At 41.3% G+C, this 13,889-nt stretch overlaps 1 long non-coding RNA gene across 1 annotated transcript in view; it reads left to right on the forward strand.

Annotated features, from left to right (window-relative positions):
* The first annotated feature begins 4,264 nt into the window (after positions 1 to 4,264).
* The window catches only part of LOC137185687 (uncharacterized), a 49,378-nt gene continuing 39,753 nt past the window's right edge, over positions 4,265 to 13,889 (forward strand). The window contains exon 1 of the long non-coding RNA XR_010928900.1: positions 4,265 to 4,350. This is a non-coding gene — a long non-coding RNA (uncharacterized lncRNA). The remainder of the gene's footprint in view (positions 4,351 to 13,889) is intronic.

Genomic DNA, 13,889 nt, shown 5'->3' on the forward strand with positions numbered 1-13,889 from the left:
CAGAGCAGCAGCAGGAGATGGACTTCCACTCACCTGCCCATTTTTACAGTGTTGAATGTGATTGGTTTGTTTTGACAAGCTGACTGTGATGATCAGCTGATGTGGCGTGCGTGACTTACAGTACATACCCTCCCTAACCATAAAACTTCACTTCTGCACATATTTGACTGCAGTTTGTTTATGGCTCTGACAACATGATGTAGGAGCTGCGATTAGGCGCCATTTCAGCCGGCAGCATCATGTCAGCTGGGATTGGAGACGATTGGGTGCAAACTTATGTATGCGTCCCCATAAAGCATGCAGCACTGTGATTGGCTGAACGAATAAGCACCCGAGAATCAAAGTGGAGCCATGCTCCCGGCGCTTTGCAAGACAAATAAAACCGCTCCCAACTGTGTTTTTTTCAATATTTTCCCGTGTCACTCTTAGTCTCATCTTTTATTCCCTCTTCCTTCCTCTTAAAACACTGGCAAGCAGCTCAGCCAAAATTAATCGTTTTTTATTCATGCTTTTAGCAGGCCAGTAGAAAGTATTGGATTCCTTTAAAATGGAAGAGGAGGCACAGTTTAAAAACAGCATTATCCTTCCAACAACCTTCAATCAATTAGATTCCCTATTAAAAAAAAAAAAAAACACCACTAATAGGTCCTAAAGAGCTTTGGCACACACACGCATACACACATAAATTGTCACTATTCTTCCTTGTAAGTCCTCCCAAGTTTTTAAAGTGATGGGCCAACAACTACCACCTCAACACCTGGAAACGCACACACATGCATGGTAGCTTGTTAGAGGGAGCGGATGCAGGAATTTGGGGGGTAGTCTGTGATGCTGTTAACACATCGGGGACCAGCTTGTCTGCTGCCCTTGATGTCTGCCCAGTCTGATGCTCTGGGAGTCAGTCAGACGCCCCCATTGGCTGTACGACCAAAACAAACTCCCCAATTAGAGCAGATAGTTAGAGGCTATGCAGAATAAACAGCTGTTACAGTTTTGGACAGTCAGCAGGATGGAGCTTGCTGAGCGCTATCAGAAAACAGAAAGGCTCGCAGGAACTTCAGTGAATTGTAACGGCATGAAAACTGCCTGTGACTCTTTGAGAAGCGTGAACAAAGAATTTGCTGCCAACAACATGGTCACAGAAGTCTCATCTCAAGAAGAGAAAATGATCACTTTCTTGGGTTGTAGCTCTTTGATGCCACCAAAAGGAAATGAAACAGGCTCCTCTACCTGTGTTTTATAGTGAAAATAATTATGATCGCTGTTCTCATGATTAACAGCAGATCCTCAGTGCTGACAGATGTCTCTAAAATGTGACTAAAGTCTTGACTCACAGATCCGTAAACCATATTCAGCTCTCCAGAGAGGCTCCTCACTTCTTTTTCTTCATCTTCCGACTGTTTTTTTTTTCTCCTCACACACTCCTACACTCTGTTTTTCTGACAGATTAGATCTCTCTCTCCTTCATAGTTTAGATGGATTGCAAAGTTTCCCGAGCTATAAATCTATTAATATTCACTTTGGAGACTGAAGACGATAAATCGCGCCCATAAAAGCGCCACACAGGGAACAGAGCCCCATCTCACATAGACACACACACATAGACACAGGCAGTTTGTTAAGTGCCTGTGTGTTTACGTGAAACTCCATGCATGTGCGCTGCATTTATATGTGACTATAGGGCTTCATATGATGGACTCTGACTCTGTTCATACTCACTGTCTGTGTCGCCATGATACTGATAAGGGTCACTAAAGCAGACACACACACTCTGTTGTGGCTCTTTATCCAACCATAGATACATTTTCACTGTCTGATTAGAAATTGATTTTTTCCACATTAGGGATATTATAATGCATTGTATGGTTTCACATTTTTCCTTGTTAATTCAATTTCCTTTTCCTGGAATTGGACTGTTCGCTTCACCGTTCAGTTGGGGTTAGTTTGATGGCTTGATTCTTTTGTTTCTGTTGACTTGAAATTCGTCATAAGCCTCTTGGTTTTGTAATCTTCTCTCAGCAGCACAAATCTTCGAGATTACCTTTTTTGTCTTGTTAATGATAACTAAGAACGTGACAGCACAAACATCCACGTGAGTGCAGGTTTTGCTAAAAGATTTAAGTACAGAAAACAGCCACTTAGAATGGATTGAATCAAATGTGCGAATGTCAGATCAATACATTAATGCATTTCTGGCCTGTAACTCTGACTGCACTGAGGCTTCGAGCTAGCATTAGCTGTTGGAAGAAATTGCTATGGCTAACCCACCATCTTCTGATATCTGCATTAGTCCAATTGAACAGCTCTGTTACAGTCCCAGAGGAGAAATTAATACATAGGCTGTATGCAATCAGGAGGGTGCAGGTGAAGTGCTTGACGGAGTGCAAAGAAGCGGGTAGAGGGAGGGGAGAGAGGAGCTCGAGTGGTTTGCTTTCGAGTTTAATGCTAGTGCTGATTTCCAGAAGTTGCATATTGTAGCTTTAGCATTTTGGTTGCCTAAAAAAGTCTTGTTCAGTGTTTGGTTGTACTTAAGAACCTCCATGGAGTCGGCTGTTCAGTTTTTCTGGTAAGTACATTTTGTTTTAAGCCTGTTTTTTGCAAGCCAAAATTAGCATTAGCATTAGCACAGTGAATGTAAATTACAGATTCACTGTGCTAACCAAGCTAGCAGCTAGCGTCAGAGTTAGCTCCACCCACTCGTCCAAACATGGTAACTTCTGGCTCCAAAAATCCAAGATGGTGATGGTTAAAATGCTGAACTCGAGGCTTCAAAATGGCAGTCCACAAACCAGTGGGTGACATGACGGTGGCTACGTCCATTATTTTTTAGTCTATGCGTAAACTGTTAAACTGTCTGCTGCTTTTAAAGAGATGAAGAGGATGAGAGGAGCTGATTTGATGTGACTGATGAGTCAGATGTCCTGACTCCAGTCACTAAGTGGCTGAGATCAGCGACCACAGGGTCCTCAGCATGATGCAGAAGTGCATATTGGTGCAAATGCAATCACATCACAGTTGTTGCAGTGTAATTGCTTTATTCAGCTGCAGTAAGAACAAGGCCATTTAGTGGAAGCCCTTTTTGGGTGGCATCTGGTCTGAAACAGTTAACTCACCACAGCACAAAGCTGAACCTTTACCACAACAGGCCAAAACATATGAAGCTCCAATACTGCCATAGCTGTACAGTGTGTGTGTGTGTGTGTGTGTATATGTGTGTGTGATTTAATCTGAGCCAGAATATAAAGTTAAATGATGGTTGCTTGACTCTGTGAGTTTTGTGTTTGAACTCCTCTTTCATTCTTTCATTTTGTTTGTATGTGTATGTGTTTGTGTGTGCATGCGCACAATTTTTTGTTACCTCATGGGGTCCTTTTCCAGTATAAACACCTTGTCGGGACCAGTAGTCCTCATGGGGACCAAAGCCTGGTCTTAAAACAGCATTTCTGAGGTCATGGATAAGGTTTGGGTAAGGCTGTCCACAATAAATGGAAGTCAATGCAATGTCCTAACACGGATAGCTGCCAAAACTGGTGTGTGTGTGTGTGCGTGTGTGTGTAAGAGAGAGAGAGAGTGATTTGGGATGTGGTGTTCCTAAGAGAAGAACTTTGTGCTTATCTGAAACACCACATGGCCTCTCTCTCCCCTCTCTCTCTGTCAAAGCTGCCATGACCAGGGGGAGAGGTTGGAGAGAGAGAGAGAGAGGCTGTGTTTGGAATTGCGTACTAACATACTAACATATTAATCATACTAAGTATGACGTCAAATTGAGTATGTAGTGTGTTCCAACTGCATAGCATGTGGAGTTTGTGCATGCGAGAAATGCCCGGATGTATACTAGATTGGCAAGAATTTCTGAATATGCAGCATGAGCTTACTGGACATACTCAACCGCCCCAAAATATATTGTGTCTCTTCAGACTGTGCGATGGCGGACTGCAAGGCAGATGGTTCTGGGACCAGCCAGCAACAGACCACAAACAAATGTGAGTAACCAAACTGTATTACGGCTTCCATGGGGTCAAATAATATTCAGATGACTGGGTTTGTATTCATAATGAACGTATCTTTATTGCTGCTGGAATTGTATGTACCGCTTGACTGGCCTGCTAGCCTGTTAGTCTACTGATGGTAATTTAGCATAGAGGTTAGCGAGTTGGCTAATAACACTGTAGTTGCAACTCTAACTAATGTTAATTACAAATATAGTGGCTGTAAATGTGGACATGTGAGGAGTAACTGTGATTAATAATGCCGTACAACCGATGAAGACGCTGAATGCCTCATTACATGGAGGGCTACGAACAAAGAAAAGTTTACCAGCAAGCACAATGCTGCCATGAAAGGCTTGGAGTAAGTAAGAAAATTAATTTTTAAGTGTTGTAATTTTCATGTGCATGGCTCATTATTAGTTCAACTGTTACATATTTTGCAACTGGACAAAAACCAGTGTATGGATAGGAGAGAGTTACTGCTCTGTTCTCTGAGATGTATAATTGCTAGATGCTAGTTCTATGGATATTAGTGCGCTCTCCACAGGTTGTCCAGTTACTAGTAAGTAGTAGCAAGTAGGTCAATTAATCCAGTTAAAGACACACATACACTCACTGACATGCCACTCATTTATTGCTGGTACTTTAGGATACTCCTTTGTGCATGTGATTACATGAAAGGGAATAAACATAGAATATGTACAGACATTAGGCATATGCAATAATGATATTCATAAACAGTGTGACACAATGCAATAGTAATACATTGTAAGGATAAACAGTACAAAGATGCATAAATGAAGAAAATTCATTATGTTTATTCTTATGAGTTCTCGTAAGTGTAAAGGAGTATCAACAAGGAGCAACATTTTAGCTTAGAAAAACATATATCTGCTGCTACTGGTATAATGCACAGAGAGCGAGCGAAAGAAATGTGTGTCGGTCTCTTAACAGACGCATCAACACTCTCACAACACTGCAACATAAACAGCATCCCGACGGCACAATGATAAATCACCAATAAACATAAATAACATCATCAGGGATCGTATACATTACAATGAATAGCAGTAAAGAACATTTGCAATAGTTAACTAAAGTGACTAACAAACTATTAGAGACTCAAGCGCTGCCACTATACATGAGACAGTACAATAACATATCACTACTGCAACGCTAATTGCAATAAGAGAATAATAACTAAGTACTCACATTCTCATGGACGCACAGGAAAGAGTAAAGCATCAAACATGAAACAAGAGTCCAGAAACTGCGGCAGCGAACAATGTAAAAGTCCAGAAACCGCAGCAATTAATGAAGTAAAAATCCAGAAAACTTCTCTGACTCGACTCAGCCCAGACGCTTCACCCCGCTAACGAGCTGAGTCCGTAGACAGCTGAACGGAGGCCTTTGATTGGTGCAGAGAATCCTGATATTGTCTGTTCACATGCACTCCCCGTGCAAGGCCACAGACTGTGCATGTAAACTGTGAGTGGGCTGTTAGAGGGATGCCTGTGCTGAAACTGGTGAAGAGTGGATGACCTTCTGACTGCTCTTCTAACTGTCACATTTTTATAAAAGTGCTTATCCCCTGTCAGAAGTTCATGCCAATTTGACCAACGTTATGCTTGTGTAGGATGTTCATCAAGGAGCATGGGTTGGAGGGTAAGGTCGATACGTGAGCCAGAAATGGGAGAACCTCAAACAAAGTATGATGTATCGAAAGCACTGAAGTCTTGATGTTTAGCACAAAAGAAATGTGATTATGATGACGTTTGCTTTCTTCAAAAATAATCAGGCATCAAGTCAGTGCTAGGTAATATCTATAATTTATTAAAACAGTTGAGTCCATTATATTTATCCCATGTGGTATAATAATTATAATATAATTTTTTCCCCTGGTTTCCCTAATGTAATCACAGAGTACATGACTAGTGGTGAAAAGTTCAGCTAAATAATCAGATTACTTTTGTGTATTTTGTTTTGTACGAACTAAAGGCACCTCGCACAGGTATGAGCACTGAGGGAGGAGAGGCCACTGCTGCAAACTGGAAGTGGTTTGATACCATGGATGAGGTGGTGGGGCAAAGACCATCTATAACCCCACCAAATGTCATCTCCTCAGCCATGGCACCAACCCCTGCAGCAGTCGTCTCTCCTCCAGAGCAGGAATTTAGCACTCCAGCTAGTTCTAAGAGGAAACATGAGTCAGAGTGGCTCATGTTTCTCAGAGAGTTCCAGGAGAGAGAGGAGGAAAAGGAGCGATGAGCGGGAAGGAAGGGAAGAGGAGAAAGAGAGAGGGGCACTGGAGAGAGAAGAGGGAGAGAAAAAGGGGAGAGGAAGAGAGAAGGCACAATGAGAGGAGGGACAGAGAGTGGATGGAAAGCAGGGCCAGGGAGGAATGGTGAGAAAAAGAGGAAAGGGAGAGGCAAAGTCGAGTCAGGGAGGAAATACTAATGTTGCTACTAGAGTCCTTTGCCAAAAAAGGAAAAGAAAAAAAAATTGCAGTGTTTCTTCTGTGACCCCTTTGTTCTAATCAAAGTAATAGAATTATTACAAGAGTTAGGTTTAGGCTATTTTAAAAAAAAATCTTTTATCTTGGCATGATTGATGATTTAAATGCGTTCATGAAAATGAAGGAGACAGTGCAATGTCAACCAACTTTACTACAACTATGTACATGTATTCACCAAGGTTGAAATTGAAATGAGGAAAATCAGACAACTCCCTGGGTAAAGGTTAAAAAAAAGTGTTCATGCAGTACACGGATCTGGTTATTTGGAGCAGACACTGCAGCTGCGAGCCTGCTTCTGAGGGGGTCCCCAGGCCGCTGGAGCGGCTCATTGGCTTCGTCACAGTCATCACCATCACCGCCTTTGTCTGGCTTCAAAATGTCCTCATTCCTGATGCAGAGACTGTGGAAGAAAAGGCAACAACACAAACTCCACCTTCACCTCTAGCGCCTTCAAAAGGATGGAGCGCCACCTGGTCTTCAGCACCCCAAATGCTCTCTCCACCACACACCTTGCCCTGGACAGTCTTGTGTGTTACCTGCCCTCAACAGCAACCTGGACAGGCCCAAAGAATGGGGTCATTAGGTAAATGGGTTGAGCCAAGAAGGGATAACCTCCATCACCTATGAGGCACCATCCTCGAGGTGGGTACAGCTGGTGCACATTGAAGGGGTGGCACCTGAGGACCTTGGCAACATGCACACAACCTGGGAAACCACGTGGACATCCAGAAAGCGACTCTTGTGGTCACAGATGGCTTGAAACTGGACAGAGTGGAACAGTTTCCTGTTAAAATAGTCCACTGCAAACCATCCAGGCGGTATAATGCGAACATGGCAGCCATCTATGCTCCCTGCCACACTGCTGAAAGCTGGGGAACTAGACAGCTGCTGGAACCCAGCCTTTTTCCTCCAGCTCATCCCTGTTGGGAAAGCAGATGAGCCTCCTGAATACACCTTGCAAACCCTTGCTAACCCTGTGAACTATGTTGTGACACGTGCTGCAGGGAATGTCAAAAGCCTCTGACACAACCTAGTGGGATGTGCCACTAGCCAACCAGTACACAAAGACAAGAACCTCAAATGCCTTCCTTCATCTATGTTCAATGTTCCCCTGTAGACAGAAGTCCTTCCTAAGGTCAGCTTCCCTCAACTAGAGGCACAACAGGGGAACATGAGGATTTACGCTGCAGTATGGCCTTGTTGTACCAACCTCTAAAAGATATTTATGATATTATTTAGGTTGACTATTTATTCTTATAATTTATTTGTCAATTAAATTATTTACAATTACCATTTATTTTGCTTAACAGTTATATATTTGTTTACTTATACATATCTATTGATGATCAAACATATATCAATTTCTATGATGATGTAACGAGGCCTTTTCCACTTTCTGTCAGTGTTCTGATGCTGTAAGAGATTTTAATTTAAGAGAGTAAGATTCTCACTTTCTCTTTCATCTTGACTGTTGACATCACATTAATATACCGGGAGCTACTGAGCTGACTGAACTAGATAATGTGCTAATACTTCTGAGCGAAATCCAAAATTCATGTAGATCTGAATCATCTACCACAGACAACAAGCTGATTGCTTCTGTCGTCTCTGCGCTGCAAATACTCGCACACGGTGGCTGGTAAGAGGCATGGTTGGATAAAATAATTAAGAATGATAGTGAGTGAACATGAAAGAGGAGCTACTCTGGACCCGGGAAGGTACAGTTAAGAGGAAAAATGCTCACATATATAATGTACTGTAAAATAATACTTGAAAATATTACGTTGAGTGGAAGAAGTAATGTTTTACATTTGTGATAAACAATTTTCATTCAACAGTAGCTCGGACAGTAATGTGATCGACACAGTGACTGCATCACATGACTGTCTGGAGTAGGCTTCAGTGTGAACAGCTGGTAATGCCATACTTAATTGTCCATTTAATAGGCAGTATGCAGTACATACTGACTGAGTATGTAGTAGGCAGCACATTAGTATGCGATTTCAAACACAGCCAGAGAGAAAGATAAACTAGCTGGATGAAGAGAGAGAAAGTTGTTGGATCAGGATGATTCTTACCATATAGAGAAGAAGTATTTGTATGTGTTCAAGTGTGATGTAATTTTGATGCTTGTGATAGCAATAAACTGTAAAATATTTGTTTTTCCGTTTAAAGGCCCTGCACACCCATGGTACACACACACACACACACACACACACACAGGGGATTTCAATTATTCTGCCTAATTAGACCACAATTAAACTGTCTGGGTGTGTACAGACTGTGTTTGAGTGACGTCTCTCTGACTCACTCGTTTTGCACCTGATGAGGTGGGACAAATTACACCTTGGAGTCCAGTGACCTCACATAAATTTAAGCATAGCTCCACCCACCTTCAACCTAATCAACCACAATATCTGAAAACACCTGCAGGGGTGTGAGGGGGCTTTAAATGACATCTTGTCAGAGTGGAAAAGACAGAAGTGTTACAGAATGAGTTGAATTCAGCGCAGTAACCTTGTTAATTGTGCCCATACTGGATCATTATACTCCTCATGATTTACATCCAGTATTGATGTTCTGTGTCAATGCAGGAAGAAGTGTGTCCTTTATGTTGTAGCAGTCACCCATTTGTGGGACTTGCTATCATTTCCCTGTCTCCCCGTTCCGAATTGGGATAGTTGCATGTCTGGGTTGATTGGAGGGTTATGCAGATCACCTGTGTGCAGAGTGTGGGGACTGGCTCCCAGGTGGTGATTGAGAGCAGCTGGGTGCATTCCCCTCTCGGCCAATCGGAGTGTGACAACGCCCTTTTTCTGGGGTTTAAGAGAGGAGAAAAACTGCACACTGTGGTCACTCTGTTCTTTCCTCCACTGGTTGCAGACCTCATTTGAAAAGATTGTCAGACAGACACTCTGGCCTGTTCAGGTCCTTTTGTGTCTTCTTTCTGGTCTTTTTCTTTCTGATGTGAGAGTACCTTTTGAGGGAATACCGTAACATAAACCAAGTGTCCTGCATTGGTTTCTTAGTGCCCATTGTACAAGAAGTTATGCTTGCCTCACGATAGCCTAAACACCTGCCGGCTTTATTTTTTATACACGTTAAAGAGGCATTTTTTCGTTAGTATTATTGAAGAGGCATTGTTTCATTAAAGGGACATTTCCCATTGTGCAGCATCTTGTAAGGTTTCTCCAAGTGAATATTATTTGTTTTGTTTTATTTCTTTATGTGGCTGGGAGCTGGTTTTCTGACTTCTTACAGAACATCTGTGTTCAAGGGGAACCAGTGCTGCCACAGTGTAAATAAGTGAAAAGTAAGGGTGTGGAGAATGATACAAGAGACTGGGATTGGTGTCCTGTCACAGACTAACAGATTAACATTTGTGTTTTTATTAACTATAAACCACAATCTTTCCTCATCTTAACCATACTGTAGTTTTCAGGTGAAAATATTATAGAAAGTGACCAAAAGAGAGCTAAAAGGAGAGTGAATGTTGATTTTATAATCCTTAGGGGGCCAGAAAAACTACTCCAAATAAATGCTGATGTTGTTCTGTGGCTGCTGGATGTGTAATTGAGCAACAGTTTATTGCCATGTTCGGCATATCAACTTAAAAGGTGATGGAGGTTTTAACTTACCTGAATCTTAACCATAGATTAGGCAGTCTTATTTCAATTAAATCTGAAGTCTTTTGTGACTCAACATTTTGGAAATTACCAACAAGTTTCTGTCAAATGGGGCAGAAACCCCTTTTTATATAGGCCATTTTGGAAGGCAATGACAATATACTTTATTGTTTAGGTTGGAGGTCTTGACTTTATATTATGATGTAGGACACTAATCTAAAATACAAATAAATCAACAAAACATCATAAAATATAAGTACCTACTTTGCAGGCATTATAATGTGCTTTAAGTAACTCATGAAGTGAAAGAACAAAATTCTTATTTGAGTCAAAAATGTTCAAGGGACAAACCTATCGTTTGTTTGCTCTGGATCAGATCAGTGGATGACTTGGTGCAGTTTCTTTTCACACAGAAAACAATTAAGCAAACCAAAATACATCACTAAATCCCACGTGAGAACATTCACTCTACTCATTGGTTAGTTGTGTTTGGGGAGGGAGCAAGAACAAAAACACAGAAGAAAGTCCTCTGGCTGAATGTGACGTACTTTGATGTGCTAGTCCAGGTCTCGATTCTCTCTCCCGCTAGCTGCTAGCTCATCCACATCCCAGTATGCAACTTACAACTGGCTACAGGAGCCCTTAAGCTCAAACTTGCAGAGTATGACTTGTAGTTTGGTTGCACTGAGGTCAGATCATGTTCCCACTGCAAACAAACCGCTCATCGGACCAAGTCTCTGCACCTGAGTAAAATTACTGTGTTCATATTTGCACATAATCGCACCAATGGGGAAAACAAACTAAAGTCTGATTCAACTGGACTCAAACGCTCGAATAATCTCTGTTGATAAAGACACAGTCAGGTCACTTGATGGTAAAAGTTTATCTTGCTCCAGGCAGCCTCTGTTGTCACATCAGTACATCAGTTCAACTGCAGGTAAAACTAAACATGACTAAGACAACATGAGACATAAAAGAAGTGTAAAATGAAAGGAAACACCAGCAAAACAAAGGAAAGCTGTTTAGCAGGTAAAAACTGAAAAAAGGTTTGTCAGCACTAGTAAAGCAAAAAAGTGCCAAAAAATAAAAGCTGATCACATGCTTGCAGAGAAATGAAAAGGTCGAAAGTAAGAAAAGCAATAGAATTCAGGGGAAAAAGGTCAAAATTATACAAACGGCAAAGAAAAGAAGGCAATGGGTAACCAATGAAGTCCCACAGTATGAAGTGGTGGTGTGTATGAGTGCGTGTGTGTCAGCATGTTTCCTGCTTAATGAGACTGTGGCTCAGTGGAGTGAAGAGGACGTTAAGGCCGACTCCTTCGCCAGTCCCTCCTTATTAAACAGACAGAGGAAGGGGGAGCGAGAGGGGAGATAGAGAAAGAGGAGAAAAGACACAGAGAGAACAAGGGAGTGAAGAAAGGAGAGGAGGAGGAGGTGGAAGGGTAAAGAAGGAAGTGAGCAAGAGAAAGATAGTCAAGGAAGGAAGCAAAGTGGGTGAAAATGTATAGAGGTGGAAGTGTCAGATTTCACTAGAATGCACTTTTCTTACTAAATAAACAGTTTTGGTGTCAAACTCCCGCAGTGAATGTGTGCTACAAGATTAGTTCAACACGTGTTGTTAATATACATCAAGACAACATTCACCGTGATGAAGGCAACATAGCTGACAATATCATTTTGATGAACATTCTTGTAAAATGTAAGGTTGCCAACTATACAGCAGTTGCCATGTATCCATGTATAGACGTTAACGGTGCTGATCAAGTGTTTCTGGCCCTGCTCCCAATACCAGTCCTTTAACTGTGCATATCTGCCGATATTGAGCCCAATCCAATACTTATATTTACATAGCAGCAGAAGATACAATGTTGATTTAATATGTATCTGGCACACTGAAATAACAGCTGTAGCCTTCCTACTTTTGGCCCACGTTTTCACAAACTACTTAATCCAAATACTGAAGGTCTTGGTTCAAACTGATCAGTTTAAATTACTGATATGATATGAATGACAGTTGCAATTACACAGCAGTGTTACAGAGTAGACTTTCTTCCCTCATAGATAATCTTTGGCTGAGCACTGACACGCAAACTCAACAACAGACAAGCTTAATTTTGGCATGTTGTCAAGTTATTCATCGAATTAACGTTAATTAGCAACAGCTGATATGACCTGCCACCATCGACGTTTGTCAGTTTAAACGGTGTCGAGTGTTTTTTACACTGATACTCTTTGTCAATGAGAAATAAAGTGTTAGAGTGAGAGTGTAGTGAATCTGTGTATTTTTCCAACCAAAACATCAGAATTCATCAACAATTTTTCACAATCATATACTCACATATACGAGTGAAATTCTGCACTGTAGGTTGTTGTAAAGGAGCGCAGCGCTGAACACCAGCAGGCTGAGGTGGACAAAACACAGCAGAGTAACGACTAATATTAATCATTTGATAAACTTTTGTATATCTTAGGTTTGCAGGATTTTCAAATATCATAAATTATTATCCTTCAGGTTCTTTTGACCAAGGAACCTGAAACTCAGTGGAGCTGCTTAGTGGCCTACGGAGCAGCTTTCAGGTGTGAATGTGGAGCAGGATGTTGCTGAAAAACAGCAACCTTGCTCAGACTAGTGATAATGAGACTGTCCGCCTGGTTTAAAAAAAAAAAAAAAAAAAAAAAAAAAAAAAAAAAAAAAAGACAGAATCCATCATTCCAGCCAGTTCCCCAAAATATGTTTACCTTCAAGTGACAGAAGCCCTTTAGTGCTGTAGGAATTAAGTCAGGAGTATGAAATCTGATGATATTATAGAGTGTCATGATGATCAAACAGAGACAGTAAATAGCAACAAAAGGTATCAGTTATAAGCAGTCTGCAAAATCCACTGTAAGGCTGATAAAGGGGGTGAAGACTTTTAGAGACTGTTTATCTGCTTTAGTTATGTTATACTTTCACGTGAATTTCCACACAACACATCCTTAAGTACAATTTATCAATGACTGACTAAAACATTTCAAGTCAATGATAGAGGGAGTGAACACTTTTAAAATTTAGTGGCATCTAGCTGAACTGTCTTGGCAGAAATGGATTATAAGTATGTTTTTAATTAGTGTATAATCACCTGAAAATAAGAATTGTGTTTTTGTTACCATGGAATGAGCCCTTTATATCTACATAGGGAGTGGGTTGGAGCCTGCCATGTTTCTACAGTAGCCCAGAATGGACAAACCAAACACTGGCTCAAGAGAGGGCCTTTCCTGGTTCTCCTGAGTTTCGCAACCACTGCAGGTTCTCCTACATGCTTGGAAGGGGAGGGGGAAGGTTATTCAGTTGGTTGCAATCTGCAACTTCACTGCTAGATGCCACTACATCTTACACACTGCATCTTTAAAGCCGCTGTCTCATTAATATTCAGTGGAGAGCTTTAAAGTTGCCCTAAAGGCCATGTCAAGAATTGTCTCAGGGACATACAGTGAAATGTCAGCTTTCCCAATAAAACACGTGCCAATATGTGAAATACTGACCATGTTAGGAGAAACATCCTTCCTTTTTTATATGTTCTGGATATATTATACCATATAATTTACCAGTGGATGATGGAAGGAGAAGAAAGGAAGAGGAGAGAGGAGACAGAGAATGAACGGGGGGCACTAAGTTATAAACTAAAAGATCATTTTCATAAGAAAAAAAAAAAACAAGACTTACAACCTCATAAAGACGACCCACATTAAATCATGCTCATTCCATCCCACCCCACTCTC

This window comes from Thunnus thynnus, chromosome 7 (genome assembly GCF_963924715.1).
Source record: "Thunnus thynnus chromosome 7, fThuThy2.1, whole genome shotgun sequence".
NCBI lineage: Eukaryota > Metazoa > Chordata > Actinopteri > Scombriformes > Scombridae > Thunnus > Thunnus thynnus.